At 41.7% G+C, this 15,618-nt stretch overlaps 1 non-coding gene across 1 annotated transcript; it reads right to left on the reverse strand.

The window, feature by feature from the left end:
• Positions 1–15,285: 15,285 nt before the first annotated feature.
• Positions 15,286–15,392, reverse strand: LOC142460414 (U6 spliceosomal RNA). Its single transcript, XR_012786625.1, has one exon. It is a non-coding gene; the product is annotated as a U6 spliceosomal RNA (small nuclear RNA).
• Between the last annotated feature and the right edge of the window lie 226 nt (positions 15,393–15,618).

Raw genomic sequence — 15,618 nt, forward strand, 5'->3', positions numbered from 1 at the left:
AGTTTTAGTTTTATTTTCCACATATTTGTGAAGCCTGATGTTCTATGTGTCTTCCTTTGCATTTCCGCTCTGGTTTCCCAGCACCTGGTTATCAAAAATTCAGCAGTGCCTCTCCTAAAGGCCCAAGAAGTGGCAAGCATTTTCCCCTCATGCTTATTACTAATTCACCCATGATATGCATGCATGTGTGTGTGTGTGTGTGTGTGTGTGTGTGTATGTGTGTGTGTGTGTGAGAGAGAGAGAGAGAGTGAGTTTGGGGGAGGGTACTATGTGGTGAGTCATAAAATGTAACCATCTAAGAAAATATTTTCTTTTCTGACTATAAGTTTTATTTTTTTAAAAACATATTTGCAATACAGTTTCAGGATTTTTCTTTTCTGTGTTTGCATGTTTACTTTTCTAGGAATAAAGATGGTTTCCTGATGACTACTTAATGGAAATTATTCATGGGCTACTGGCAAGAGATGTCCTTCCAGCAGTGCCTTTTAATTGTGGGTCGTGGAATGTTGATTAGTCATTTTTAATTGGAATTTGTAGGAAAATTGTTTAGAATAGCCAAAATTTCGCTTAACAAGGCATTTAGGGTCCCAGATTTCTAAAGGGCTGCCACACCTTTGTAAGTTGCCCTCGAGTGTTAGCGGTTAATACAAATCAACTACTTGCAATAATAGATGAGAACCTGACTCGCGAAAAGCCAAGTCTTAACTTTATTTACAGCAAGCACAAAACCAGAGTTCTCATCTGTCCTAGTGAGGATCACCTATTGCTTGCAACGGTATCTGTGTCCTGGCCTTTGGCTTTTGGAAGCATGGTTTCCTGTGGGGAGCAGAGCTGGAAAATCAGATGCTGGAAGTGCCCCTTCTGCCCCTGTCCATAAACAGCTGATGGGCCCTCCCTGGAAGGACTCTTGAAATCCATACCTGCACTCGAACTTTCCTCATCTAGAGAGAGTTGAACCCAACAGAAATTCTTCCCAACATGGCAAGGCCTGATGGTCTACGAAGAAACATCTCCAGGACTCAAGTGGTACCCTCTGACATACAATGCATTAAGCTCTTTGAGTCACCTCTTCGGTAGGCCAGATATGCTGTGTTCTGGACATAGCTCAGTTTGAGGCAGTCTACTGTTAGCACATATCAGAAACACATCAACCCTTCTTACCCTGGAGCTTCCCTAGGATAAAGTCTCTTAGTGTCCCAGAGCGGCAGGGCCAGGTGTAGAGGTGGAGTGCTGGGTTGGTCCCTGGGGAAAGAAACCCATCCTTGGCCACCAAAGTCCTTGTGCAAAGTTCCAGGACTCAGGGTACGCGGTGGGCAAGGGAGTGTGTGGATGGTGTCTGAGTGGAGGAAGTGAAGGGAATGCAGTACAAAAAAAAGGCACTCCATCTCTCAACGGAATCTGTTTACCAACCCAGGCACAAGGGAAAGGCAATTCATTTCCAGCTCTCAGTCCTCAAGTTTATGCTGAAGTTCAACTCAGCACTATGAAGTAGCCTATATCTTAAAAAGAAAACCCCTGACTTTATGGAAGAGGGATAGTCAGGGCCCAAGAAAAGCAAACAGAGGTGAGAATGAGGAGGTGCGGTGAGGCTCAGATGGAGACTTGGCCTTGGCTTAAACCTGTCTTTTCTCCATTGCTTTATCCCCAGGATGCCTGCTAGCTGCTTCCCAAATTAGAACTTGCCCTAAGCAGTTCTCAGAGGCCAGGAGAGGGTTAAGTCCTCTTAGACTGAGGTGTGGAATTCTCAAGCTTAGCAAGAGGAGAGAGTTTGACTTTCAACACTTAAAACTCCTGGAGCCTCTGAGCCTAGCTAGAAGACAGCACCCTTGCAAAACGCAAATGCGCCTGCAAACCGCCCCTTCTGGAACCGGTGCTGCTGTGCCTATTACTCTCCTTTGCACCAAATAAGGGTAGTTAGTGTGAGAGGTTATTAAGCCCAAGGTCGGTCATAACTCCCTGTGGAAGCTACAGAAATAAGTACGTGGTCTGGGACCTTCAGAATCTGTGAATCTAACCATCCGAATAAGGTTGGAAGGGCAGAAAGAGGGGACGGAGGATCTGACAATTCCAGATGGGAGTGGGAGAAACTGAAAAGATTGTGAATCTGGTGGGGCGATGGGACAGAAAAAATAAGCAAACCACAGCCCTGAGCAACTTCCCTCAGTAAAGGCTCATACTGGACAACTTGTACTTGCTGGGTTTCCCAAAACAGTTTGGACTTTTGAGCGCCTGACCAATCCCAGGCCAGAATATTCAGCTGAGCCAGCACAAACCTGGGGTCCCACTGTCATCAAGTGGGCCCATCAAGACTCTCCATCTGGACATCCCTCTCCTCCATCCACAGCCACCTCCAGGAATGGACAGATGACCCCTCTCTAAATTCCCCTTCCTTCTTTCCCTGTTTTCCTCATCCCAGCTCTCAGCCAATTAAAGCAATTTCCCAACTTCCTTCCAGGATTTGGGTTTACTGCATTAGGGACGTGGTGCCCACCGCCCCCTTGGGACTCTCATGGAGGGGTCCTGGGGGTTTGGTGGGAGAACTTAGCCAGGAGGAAAGGGAATGAATTTATCTTCCAAATCTCCAAAGTGCTTGCTGCTGAACCCACCTCTGGGTATCTCCAACTTCCCCTTGCTAAAATGTAGAGGGGAAGTTGAGAGAGGAAAGAGTCCCAGAGAGCCGCGGGGGAGTCAGGACGTGAGACTGGGGTACACAGGGACTGCACACCTGCACGGGTCCACTCTCCAAGAGTAAAGTTGAGGCCAAGCAGGTGAAAGACGCCCCTGAGGTCCCAGGAAAAAAACAAGGATAGCTATAAGGACAAGGTGACTCTCCTCCAATGGTCTAGAGGACTCCAGAAGCAGGTGTCTCTCCCAGACGCTCAGCGCACCCGCCCGCAGGCTCCAGTTCTTTCTCGGCGCAGCTGTCCTGTTATCACCCGGAGCGCGTGCTCATCACTGCCCCCAGCAGCCAACTTTTATTTACGAAAGATTTCAGGAGCCTGATACTCCCGGGTACGTTAGGACCCGGCTTTCTAGTCCCGCAACTTTCTGCACCCAACTTTTCCTAGGTCGCCAGGTGTCCGGGGCCGCGCGGGCGACGGCACGCTGCGCGATTCCGGGGGGCGCGCGCAGGTGCTCGTGGCTGAGTCCCGGACCACCACTCTGGCGTCAGCTTCGCACTTAGGAAGCTGGGGTGCCCGCTGGCCCGATCGCCCGGTGAGCCTTGTGCTGGGGGCGAGCGTGTGTGTACCCACTCCCTATCCGCCACCCGCCCCCCGCCCGCGCGCTTTCGGACCCGGCTGGCCACCAAGGTGCCTGGGTGCTTGCAGCCTCTCGCTCCCTCGCGTGCGTCCGCTTTCCTGTCCCAGAGAGACGCGCACACGAGAGTCGGTGCGACTCCGGGGCTGGAGGAGGCAACCAACATAGCTTTCTTTACCAAAAAAAACGCCCTCCCGGTATCCCCCCCCCTTTTGCCCCCTCCCCCCAGCTCTCTCTCTCTCTCTCTCTCTCTCTCTCTCTCTCTCTCTCTCTCTCTCTCTCTCTCTCTCTCTCTCTCTCTCTCTCTCTCTCTCTCTCTCTCTCTCTCTCTCTCTCTCTCTCTCTCTCTCTCTCTCTCTCTCTCTCTCTCTCTCTCTCTCTCTTTCTCCCAACTCCTGGGAGCCATCAACCCCGTCCCACAACTTTCTCTGCCAAGGCCATTCACCGTCCCGTCCGGGAATGCGAACCACAACTGCTTTTGCGCCAGCTCTGGCCTTCCAGGGGGCGACCTCCCCTCCCCCACCTAGCCGTCCGCCTGGACTTGGCCGTGGCCGGGCGGCGAGATGCCGCCGCAGGCTCGCTTACCTCGCATGGTGTAGCCGCGCTCTCGCTGCACGCAGGCATGAAGCTGCTCCTAGCCCGAACCCCGGAGAGCCCCCAAATCCGCGCTCAGCACGACTGCAGACGGTGGTCGGCGGGGAGCTGCCGAGCCGAGAGAAGCATCCCTTTGGGCAGACTCTGTGGCCGGAGGGTGACGTTCGCAACCGCTGCCGCTACGGTGTGACCAGTTCTGGAGGTGGTAGTGATGACTGTTGGGTTTTGATGGTTGTTTGTTTGTTTGTTTGTCTGTTTTCAGGACGAGTAAAAAGAAAATGTTCTGGATGGCTGAAGCCCGGGTTTGTTTTGCTTTTTTTTTCCTTCTCGCCAATGTGCTTGCTTTTTGAAAATGCCACCGCCTCCGGCTCAGAAGATTTCTTTTGTGATCACTTGGACCGAGGAGGAGGAAGGGCAGGAGGAGGAGGAGGAGTTGGTGGTGGTTTTGTTAGTTACAGAGAAGAGGGAGCAGGAGCGAGGGGGGAAATTCGGAAGCAAGAAGAAAAGAAAGACAGAAAGAAAGAAAGAAAGAAAGAAAGGCGGTGTGGATGGCAGAGCATGTGCGGATTCACATGACATCTGTGCCTGTTAGCGGATCCACGATGTGAATTTTCACTGTTCAGTAACAGGGAGGCAGCTAGCGGCAGAGAAAGAGGAGAGAGATCCAGAGAGAGTCCAGAAGGGGCTTATACGCCGGAGCGGGTTCGGCTGGGACTCCGAGGCCCCGCCTCCTGTCAGGGCCGCCGCCAATCAGCGCCCGGCAGCGCCTGGCGGGGCTGGGACCGCGGGGGAGGGGACCCTGAGCAAGGCTCTGGGGTGGGGGGTGGCTGTAGACACCCAAGCCCGAGGCGGCTGGGGCAGGAGCAGGAACTGTCCCACTGTCAGGGCAGGGGACAAGAACCGAACTAAAGCGGGTTTCTAACAGATCAGCAGATGACAGTGACTTCCCATGAGAGGGGGAGGGAGGAAAACACTGCCTAGTCCTAGGGGACCAGAGACTCCAGGCTACCGGAGCCCCGCTCTTGCAGAGGAGCCCCGATAGTAAGTTTCGAATCCTGGGCGGTAAACTCCGCATCTCTGGCAGGGGTGTTTCCATGGGCAGGACCCCCTCAGTGTAGATCATGTGAATTCACTTCTCTCCCTTTTTGCACAACTAAAATGCAGTCCAGAGCCCCAAGCAAAGGAGCAAGTAGCAGTCAGATGCACCTCCACCCCCACCCTGCTTCCTTTAAAAAAAAAAAAATCAACAAAAACCAGACAGTTTTCTTCTGATTTTTTTAAGTGATTTTCTTTTGTCAAGGAAGTGCATTTTTATTAGCATGTGACAAAGCCGGAGGCGATGAGCTACAGCGCTCTGAAATAGCAGCTCACATGGGTCAGCCAAAGGGGTAGGGGCTAAAAAGTATGAGGGTGTGCTTGCTGCTTTGTGTCCGATAAAGGTGCAAAACTCTAGAAGGAATGAACGGTTCGTCTTACCTGTTACCAGAAGACATTTCGCTATTTAGAAGAGATCGACATTTAAATGCATTTTTCCCCCTTCGGTGAAAACTTTCAATTTTGAACATTTTTTTGCCTCTTGTTTTATAATAATCTCATGCATTTAAATAAAATTGTACTTTTTGCAAGATTTTTCCTATCAATGAACATATGTATATATATGTATTCCCCTAGAGTGGAGGGCTTCTTAAATACTTTGGTTAATTATTATCTTAAAATACAGGGAGGTGAACAAACTAGCAACAACCAAAACAACTCAAATTTGAGGCATTGAAGCTTCTACTCATTAGCGGACCTGTTGGCAGAACAGGCCCCATCATTGGCCAAGCATCCAAATAGTTTGATTTTTACTAGCATTTATTCATGCTATGTCATGTAACAGAAAACGCAATGTAGAATTGGCAATTATTTGGTTAATTAGATCACTTGACACTGCCAAAAGAGGTTCCCTCCCACCCCTAATTAAATAAAAAATGGATTACTTGCTGAATCTTCACTAGTGCTAAATTGATATAGCTTGCTGAATGCCCTCCCTTTTGCAAGCCAATGTGTAATTTGGGAAATTTTTAGTATTAGGTATGAAAGCTGATTGAGTCATTAATTAAAGGAAATGAACAAAAGGAAGTTGCTGTTCAGAATAGTTATTCCCTTATAAATACCTTTCCCCTACATTTGTAATTGACACAGTAGTTAATCTTTTAAGATAATATTTAAGGCTCCCTGGTTTTATCATTTTTAATCAAGTAAAATATATTCATCATAACTACATTAAAGCTGCACTAAGTTATGCCTAATTTAGTTGCTTCATTAAAAATTACTGAATATAAAATAGTCAAGAAACAAATTGTGACTATATCATTTTAATTTCATGTGAATCAAGCATGTTGAAAATTCCAAATCCTTTGTAAACATTGTAATTATTATTGTTGTTATTATTTTAGATTTATCTTCCTTATTAGAGGAAAGAAGATATTCAAAATTCAAGAATTTTAACTCCTTCATGTAGTCGTAAATTTTCAGACACGTATTAGATTCTGAAAATTTTTTTTTTGTGATACCAGATCTGAAATTTTTTTACTAATTGTCTGTGATCCTGAAAAGACTAGTCAATAGATGAAAAATATTTTTATTTCTTACGTTTTTGTGAAACCTTGATTTGTGTGCTCAAGAATTAATAATTTTACATGGAATACCATATATTTCTTAATCTTTTCTGGATATCATTGGAAAATATTAAACTAAAGAAATAGAGACTACAGAAATAAACGCAAAAATTGTTATTTTATTTTTCAAGACTACATTAGAATATGGTGATGTATAAATTTCGTTTGGGTCTCTTTGTGAGATGAATAAATGTGGAATATTTTTTATTGTAGGGAAGTCTGGGTTGTCTTCATTATGTAATGCTGCTGTAGCAGAAATCCCACAAGTGGATGGCTTACCCAACAGTAGTTTATTTCCTCACAGTGGAGGACACTAGGAATCCAAAATTCCGGCTGCTGGCTCCGGAGGAAGGCTCTCTCCCATTGTCACTGGAAAAGAAAGGCCCTTGTCTCATTTAGCTTCTACTCCTGAATGATCTCCACATGGGTTGGTATCTCTTTCCCTAATTCGGCTTGCTAGCTAAGAGGTTAGCCTACCTGATATCGCACAAGAAACTGACTCAGAATAGTGAACTTCCACTAGTCCTGTATCTTCAGCATAGCAAAGAAAAACCATTCCTGAATGGGATTATAACCACAGGCATAGGGGTTAGGATTTACATGTTTTTTGTGGGGTGGAGGGGAGCTATATTTTGATCCATATCAAGGGTCATTCTCTTTGTCTCTTAAGAATTCAAAACCTGAATTATTCATTGTTTTCTGATAGCTTGCAAATTTATTTCAATTGCGTTGGACCTTTTTATGTAAAACATTTTTTTCATGACTTAAAACAATATTTTGGAAAAAGTTACAAAATACTTAGATGTTCTATGATGATTTTGTAATTTATATGAAAATAGGTATCCTAATTGTAATATAATGATGTCTAATATTATTATTCATATGCACTATGGTATCAGTTTTATTCAAATGACTGTGGAGTTGTCTGGTTTCCTACAAGTTTGAACCTTTGCCTTTGCCTCTGGGCCTGGAAGATATTTTAACTTGATAGCTAAATTTTGATAAATTTATATGGCAACCAGGAAGTACACAGAACTGTACTTAATCTCAAAAATTGATACAATTTCACACAGGCTTTCCTGTTTACTTGCTTTCTCCGCATATCATTACCCTGTAGCTCAGCTATGAGGCTGTAGACTAACAATGACAAGAAATACTCTGACCAAGGGAAAGATTTACTATAAGCCAACCAGCTGGGGCAAGCATAAAAATCATATTCCAATCTTAAACTGCTTGAACCCAAATAAGCAGGAATGATTCACTCTATTTTGAGCTGGTCAATCTCTGTAGAGAGAGTATTTTAAGTAATTTTACATTTTAGAGGGCCTTTGGCGATACTGATAATATTACACAAGAATGATGGACACATTAGGTGTATCTAGTCCAGTTTATGCACTGGGCTGCCAACAACAATAGTCAGCAGTTTGAAACGACAGGCTGATCTAAGGGAGAAGATGAGGCTTTCTACTCCCATAAAGAATTGGAGTCTTGGGAATCTGAAGGGGCGATTCTACCCTGTACTACAGGGTCCTTTGAGTCAGAAGTGTGAGGTTTGTTTGTTTTAAGTGGCTTCGAGGATAGCTTGACATCGTCTCAGAGTCACCAGAATCTATACTCTGTACTGGTGAATAGGAGATGCTTCATATACACTTGCAGATACACAAATGGACTTGTGAACACTCGCCCACTACACAGTACTACCTCACCGAACTCTCTGATTAAAGCTAATTATGGTATGTCCCAGAGTCCATTAAGTAAGAAACAGTGGATTAGACACTGGGAAATAAAATATTTTTATAACTGCATGGAATAATAATCTAACACTAGATAGAGGTACATTTTAAAATCTAGAAAAATATTTTATAATAAATATTTTATGTTTGAGATACTGTAGACCTGAATTAAATTGGAAGTGGTAAAAATGGGCCAGGGGGTGGAAATATTAGAAGCAAGACATGATTTTCAGGCAGAAGTTACAACATCAAGTGATACAGTAGCTTGCGGGTCTGGTGGGCAGTTTGGGGGAGGTGAGGAAAAGTCATGAGTGGGAGACTGGGAGAATGAACATACCATTAATAGAAAGGAGTAAGTCAGGAGAACTAGATGCTTGCTTAAATAAAGAAAAAGTTGAGATTCATGTTTGACTTTGATGCGTTTTAGTGATAATGTCCAATGGATTGTTGATACGCAAAGCTGGAGATTGCTAAAACTGCGAAGAGCTGGAAATAAAGAATTAAAAGACACGGATTCACACTAGGGCAAAGAGAACTAGGATGAGGGGACATGCCTCTTTTCCTGTGGAGGAGTTTGACAAAGCCTGTGGGTGAGAAGAGGGAAACAGGAAAGTAAAGAGGAGTGAGAGAAAAGAGAACTATAGCGCTGCTTTGTATTGGAGAAACCAACGTGGGGAAGTGTTTCAAGAAAGAAATGATGAATAAAAAGAAATACAAAAAAGACTTAGTTCTTCGCTGGGGGAAAAAGAAAGAAATGATGACTGGCATCAGAGAGGCAGAAAAGTCATTGTTAATTGCATTGGTTAATTATAAAACAATTAATGGTCTTCAGGAACTGCCAAGATTAAGGAATTAAGGGTTGTCAAAGATGTAGAGGCAGAGTATTGTTTGAAATATTCTTTCAAGTTGTTCCGTATCTGACAAGAGAGGGGTTGACCAATAATTTGAGAAGATGGCAGACCAAGTGATCCTCTCTCTCTCTCTCTCTCTCTCTCTCTCTCTCTCTCTCTCTCTCTCTCTCTCTTCAGTCTTTATATACAACTTTTGAGAACAATTATTTTAAATATAAAAAGGAGGTCAAGGAAGAAATCGGTCAATAGTCACAGGTTAGCTTTGATAAGAAGGTCCACCTTTTCTTCTGAAAGAATCCAAACACAGAAAATAAATAGGAAAAGGCACAAAACAACTTGGTGGAATGGAGATAGCTGTTACCATCTCTTGGTGGAGGCTTATTTGTTGTGCTGGTGCTGAACAGGTTTCAGTTGAGCTTCTAAGCTACGGGAAAATATAGAAAGACCTGGGGTTGAACTTCTGACAATCAGCCAATGAAAACCTTATGGATCACAATGATCAGATCTGCAAGCAGTCATGGGCGGGTGATGGGGGGTGGGGGGAAGGGGGGATCATAGGACCAGGTCCCTCTTCTTTCTTTGGTGCATGAGTTTTTATGAGTTGGAAGTCCAATCCGGAACACCTAACAACAACAAAAGCAGCTAGTGACTAATTTGCCCAGGCACCACCAACTAAGTCACATTATTTCTCATTCCAGTTTCTCCATTAGACAGTAAATATCTCCAGGATAAGAATCGGTGATTTTCATGATATTATCTAGCACCTGGTCTTCTAAACTGCTTGTTAAGTTACTTAAACGTTAGGGCCAAGTCTGCGATGAAATTTTATTCAATTTCGTGATTTTGTTGTGGTTGTTACCATATTTTGGTGAGTTTCCTTCCCATTTACTATGACCTTTAAAAGCTTATACAAAGGAACTTCAAAATGGAATTAAAAGGTAATGAAATTTTATCATGAATGATTTGAAGTCCACCTCATATGCAAAGAATCCATACCTATGTGATTTAGGGTGAGTAATTTTCCATTCTTTACACCTCTACTAAAAATGCACTGATTTTTTAAATAAAGAAAACAAAAAACTAAGGAACTATGGTCTTTCAGTGTTCCAGACACTAGATATTAAAATATAGGTTATAATTCTTTTTATTGAACTAGATTAAAATATTTTAGCATTTCTTTAGAAAAATGACTGCCCTTGAATAAATGAAGTTACAAAACAGCAATAATCCAGATTGAATTTAAATAGATAAACATACTTAGCCAAAATTTTGAAGGCAAACAAACTTTCCCACAGTTTTTAATTAGGGACTTAGAGAATAGGATTATAACATTTGTATCACATATTTCATACTGTTTGATCCATTTAAAAGGAAGATACTACTGTGTGTTTGCATATGCATTATTATATATGACTAAAACGTTTTTAAGAGAAATAGAAAAAGAAGGTGGTAAAAAGAAAATAGTGTAGGGAACTTCCTTGTCAAAATATACTCTAGAGAAATTGCAAGAAAAACCGAACATACTGACAAAAAATATATAGATAAGTAACACAGCAAGTGTGAGCAGAAATTAATTTGAAGCTATATTAGAACTTTACATGAAAACCAAGTGGACTTTTAGTTCAGACTGTAAAACATAGTAGCATAACTGACAATTTAAAAGATAACACTATTTCCTGTCTATTTCACATTATAAACAGAAATAGATTTTAGATTTAAATGTAAGTGCATAAGCAAATACCTAAAATAATAGAATTACATTGATGTATTTTCTAAACGTTCTAAAAGGGACAAATCTTTCTAAATCCGGCAACTTTCACATCATAAAGGAAAAGCTAGATTCTTTTATATGTACAAATTTAAGAATAAGTATTCGAATGACACAAGGTTTAAAATAATTCAAAGAACGAATAATAGGATGAAGTACATGCGGTTGGTAGATTAATACAAGATATAGAAAAACTTACAAATTGATAAGAAATAGAAAACAAAAATCAAAATCAGGGTGAAAAAAGAAGGACGGCAAGTTAATTTAGTGGATAATGTTTAATCTTCTATTTTCTTATGGTTTTGGTGAAGATGAATAATTTCCCTTACATTGCTTACAACTCTATTCGTGCCATTGGAAAGCCCTTTCCAAATCACCTAACAGAACTGTCAGATGCTTTCCTGGGCATTTCTTAACATAAGGATTAAAATATAAATAAAATATATTTTTATATATCCGTTGTATTTGCTGAACCCAGACTCAAACCAAACTCAATGCCATTGAGTAAATGCTGGCTCACAGTGACCCCACATAGGTTTCTGAGTCTGAAAATGTACACGAGGGCAGACAGCATTATCTTTCACCCAGCGATTGTCGTGAACTTTGAACCACTGACCTGGCTGTTAGCAACCCAACACCCAAAGCTCAGCACCACCAGGATTCCTTTGGCTGTTGACACACTCCAAACAGATGTTGGCCGCTTCCTTTATTTCTTCACTGCCTTCTCAAGCCGAGTTACTGTCCCTCTCCTATGAGACAGGTACAATGCTCTCAGAAATTGTCTCCCTTTCTTTATCCAGTTTGCCTCCCACCCCATCTATTTGCTAATTGGAAATTAGAAAGAACTTTGAAAGTACACCTCAGATCATAAGCGTCCCATTGCTACAACACTGGAGTGTCTTCCTGTTATTTAGGACACACCCCAGACTTCTTTCTTTGGATGATAAGTAGAGTGATCCTTCATTCTGCTTTGCCTAGACACCTTCCAATAGTTATTTTAAATGAACCCTCTATTCTCAAAGGATCCCTGGTAGCATAATGCTCATACATTGGTCTTGTGATTGCAAGAGCAGCACTTTGACGCCACCAGCCTCGGCTGGAGTAAAACGAGAATTTCTACTGTTCTAAAGAGTTACAGTAAAAAAAAACACCTTTTTTTAAAAGAAAAACAAAAACAAAAAAAGAGCTACAGTCTGAGAAACCATAGGGGCATTTGTACTCTGTCCTATATATGAGCCAGAATTGGCTTGATGACCAACAGTTTTCCATACTCAAAAGTGTTCCATATGCGCTATTTATAAAACTCTGCTAAAGTCGTATTCTCTGAGAAACTTTCCTTCTTCACATTAATTACAGGAAAACTCATCTGTGATTTGCTATCGGAACATCTCTTTGTTTTCTTTTGCACACACATAAAAATTTGATGACTTTTAATTTTACTTTATTGATGCTTAATAAAGGAAATGAGTATTTCTTCTGAACCATAGAATATTGGAATGGATGAAGAGAGGTGTGAAGCATATGTTGGGGATCAGTATTGACTCAATGGCAGTGGGAAGGAAAGAGGAATGGAACCAGGAAACAGGGAGGAAGCGGTACCTTGAGGGTTTGCAAGACATGTATGGATTACTGACTGTACAAATGAGGATCTGCTCTGTAAACCTTCACCTCATTCATAGCAAAAAGTTAAAAATATTCAATAGTTTCACATTTTTGTATTTTTTTTTAATAATGATTTTATGATTTTTACAGCCATACTTAGTTTTCCCTTATACGGACAAACCTGGCCCATGGCATTTTCTATTAAGATCAAATAACCTGTGTATTTCTACTTCCCGGTTATCAAAATAGTTATTTGTATCTTACTGCATGTCTATAATATCACTATACAAAGATAATTCAGTAAACTTGGTTCACTGTTTTAGTAGAGATTATTGTTTTTTCCGTTTCTGCTGTTCAAAGGAGCAGACTAGTGGATTTTGCTTTTTCAAGTGTTGTAAGAGCCTAGTCTGGAGATTTCTACAATATTTCTTTCTTTAAAGTAATTATTACACAACTAACTTTCATTCCTTTAAGGAGAAATATTAATACAATTATTCCCCTCTCTTAGAATCCGTGTACTTGTGATGGGATTGTCGGGTTCCATACTTGGCAGACCTTGGCCATGGAGTCTTTTTGACAAAAACGGCACATACATAGTTTGCAGATCTAAAATTCATTGACAGAACTCAGGAGATAATTGTGTTAATTAAGGAAAGCATGCTTTTCTTCATCAAAGTAGAGAAGGGAGGTCTAACTCTCACACAAGGTGTGCTGCTGAGTATGTTTAGTGAAGGAAAACAGAAGTAGATTCAAGATGAGCCCGGTAAGTACTTGTATCAATCCAAACCAATTTTCAAGTACTCTATTCTTTTTAGAACAACACTGAGAGTAAAGGGAGTAAAAATCGACATGCTTTATATGAACTGTAGGTAAATATATTTGAACTCCCTAGGGATGCCTACAATCACAGCCATTGGTATAAAGATGTGCAGAAAACGTCTTATATGAATATAAATGATGGGCATATCAACAGCCAGAAATTAGAAGGAGAGAAAAATGAGAGAGTGAGATGAAAGAGGCAAATAAATTACACCCACTCCAAACTGACATGGTTCGGCTCCCAAGACCAGGTCATTATGTGAAAAATTACATCATTACATAACTGCTGAACAGCTGAGAATCTTAGTCCCACATAACCTTTGCCATCAAAGCCAGCGTTGCTTTTGTTGCGTCACATGACAGTGTGCATTATTGCCGGTCATAGGTCTTAATGAGCAAAACAGTTAGATAGTAGATTTTTACTATTGTGATAAATGTGAAAGGTCGGATAATGCGATGGCGGATATGTGAGGAGTAGATGTGTGAATAAAAGGATGGAGAATTCAAGGGTTTACAAAAGGCCTTGACAGAAAGGAGAATGAATACAGACATCTCTGATAGCATGATCTAACACACAAGCCCAGTGCCTTCGAGTCAGCGCTGATGCAGAGGGACCTCCTCTGGTGTTTCTGAGGCTGCAGAATCTTTAGAGAGGCAGACAGTTGCATCCTTCCCCCGAGAAACTGCTGATGGGGCTGAACCGGTGCCACCAGGACCTCTAATAGACTGATCACTAATTTGTATTGTACAGTTTACATTTTTATATTAAAAATGTGCTTTTCAGTCAATTGAACTCAGTGACCTTTCGTTTCAGAGTCTGATTCTGACTCGCGAAGAACCTGTGTGTTTTAGAGTAGACTCTGCTTCTAAAGGTTTTAAATGGTTGTGCTTATCAGGAGTGAATTGGAAGATCTCCTCCAACACCCACCCCCCCACCGGCCGAGATGGCTCTGTGTGGATTGAAGTGGTGATGCAGATACATAGCAATCCTATATAACAGGGGAGAACAGCCCCGATGAATTTTTCAAGACTTTACCTTTTTTTTTTGAGAGCAGAAACCCCGTCTTTATCTAGAGCAGTAGTTCTCAACCTGTGGGTCGCGACCCCTGGGGGGGGTGTTGTCGAACGATCCTTTCACAGGGGGTTGTCTAAGACCATCGGAAAACATATATTTCCGATGGTCATAGGAACTGAGACACGGCTCCTCTATCCTGTCTCCAGGCGGGTCCACCCACATGCAGATACACCCACATATGAGTACCCAGTGTGAAGATTATTACTCATGCTACACCATGCTTCCAGACAACATTTCATTTATTTGTCATTAGAAATAAATATTTCACAATATATAATGACATATTTTTGTGATGAATCACTATGCTTGAATTATGCTCAATTTGTAACAATGAAAACGCCTTCTGCCTATCAGATGTTTACATGACAATTCATAACAGTAGCAAAATGACAGTTATGAAGTAGCAACGAAAATAATTTTATGGTTGGGGGTCACCACAACATGAGGAACTGAATTAAAGGGTCACAGCATTAGGAAGGTTGAGAACCACTGCTCTAGAGGATGGGCTGGTGGTTTAGAACAGCTGACTCTGCAGTTAGCAGCTCAACCACGACTCCATCAGGGTTCTGTATAGTCAGTAGGATATATTTTAATTTAGGACTTCTAGGAGGAGTGAAGAAAAGTAGGACTGGGCCATAAAATGGGGAACAGGAAAGAAAGTAAAGTGAGAAAAAAAAACTTTCTCTTTTTTGAAGAAAGTAACATAACGCTTCAATGCAAATATTTTTAATAAAAAAGTCAAAGTGTACATTAAACCAGGAAATCAATAAATCTGAGTTACACAAGCTTTCTAAATACTTTCTCTAACGACTAAAAACAGCTTATAATAAAACTCTTCCTTAAAATAGAGTCCAATTTAGCAACAATGCCACTTTTACCCAATAGATTAGACAGGGCTTTGTCATTTAAATTAAATTGTTCACCTAAAAATATGGAACGCTTCATGAATTTCCATGTCCACCTTGCCCAGGTGCCATGCTAATCTTCTCTGTACCATTCCAATTTGTTTATATGTGCTGCTGAAGTGAGCATGGAAATCGTGCTTTAGCGTGGCTTATTGGCGTCTGTGAGAAGGTAGCTGACTATTTGGGACTGGAGTCAGCTGTTTGCTTTCATCAGAAATAGTTGCTAGAATGTGTTTTAACTTTTTGGTAATTCTACCCAAGGTTGTTCTCACAATGACACTCAGATACCAAACCTTGTCTCCTGCCCCTGTAGTCTAGAACAGGAAAAGGGTTTGATGGGTTTTTCTGCCTGG

Source organism: Tenrec ecaudatus, chromosome 10 (assembly GCF_050624435.1).
Source record: "Tenrec ecaudatus isolate mTenEca1 chromosome 10, mTenEca1.hap1, whole genome shotgun sequence".
Taxonomy (NCBI): domain Eukaryota; kingdom Metazoa; phylum Chordata; class Mammalia; order Afrosoricida; family Tenrecidae; genus Tenrec; species Tenrec ecaudatus.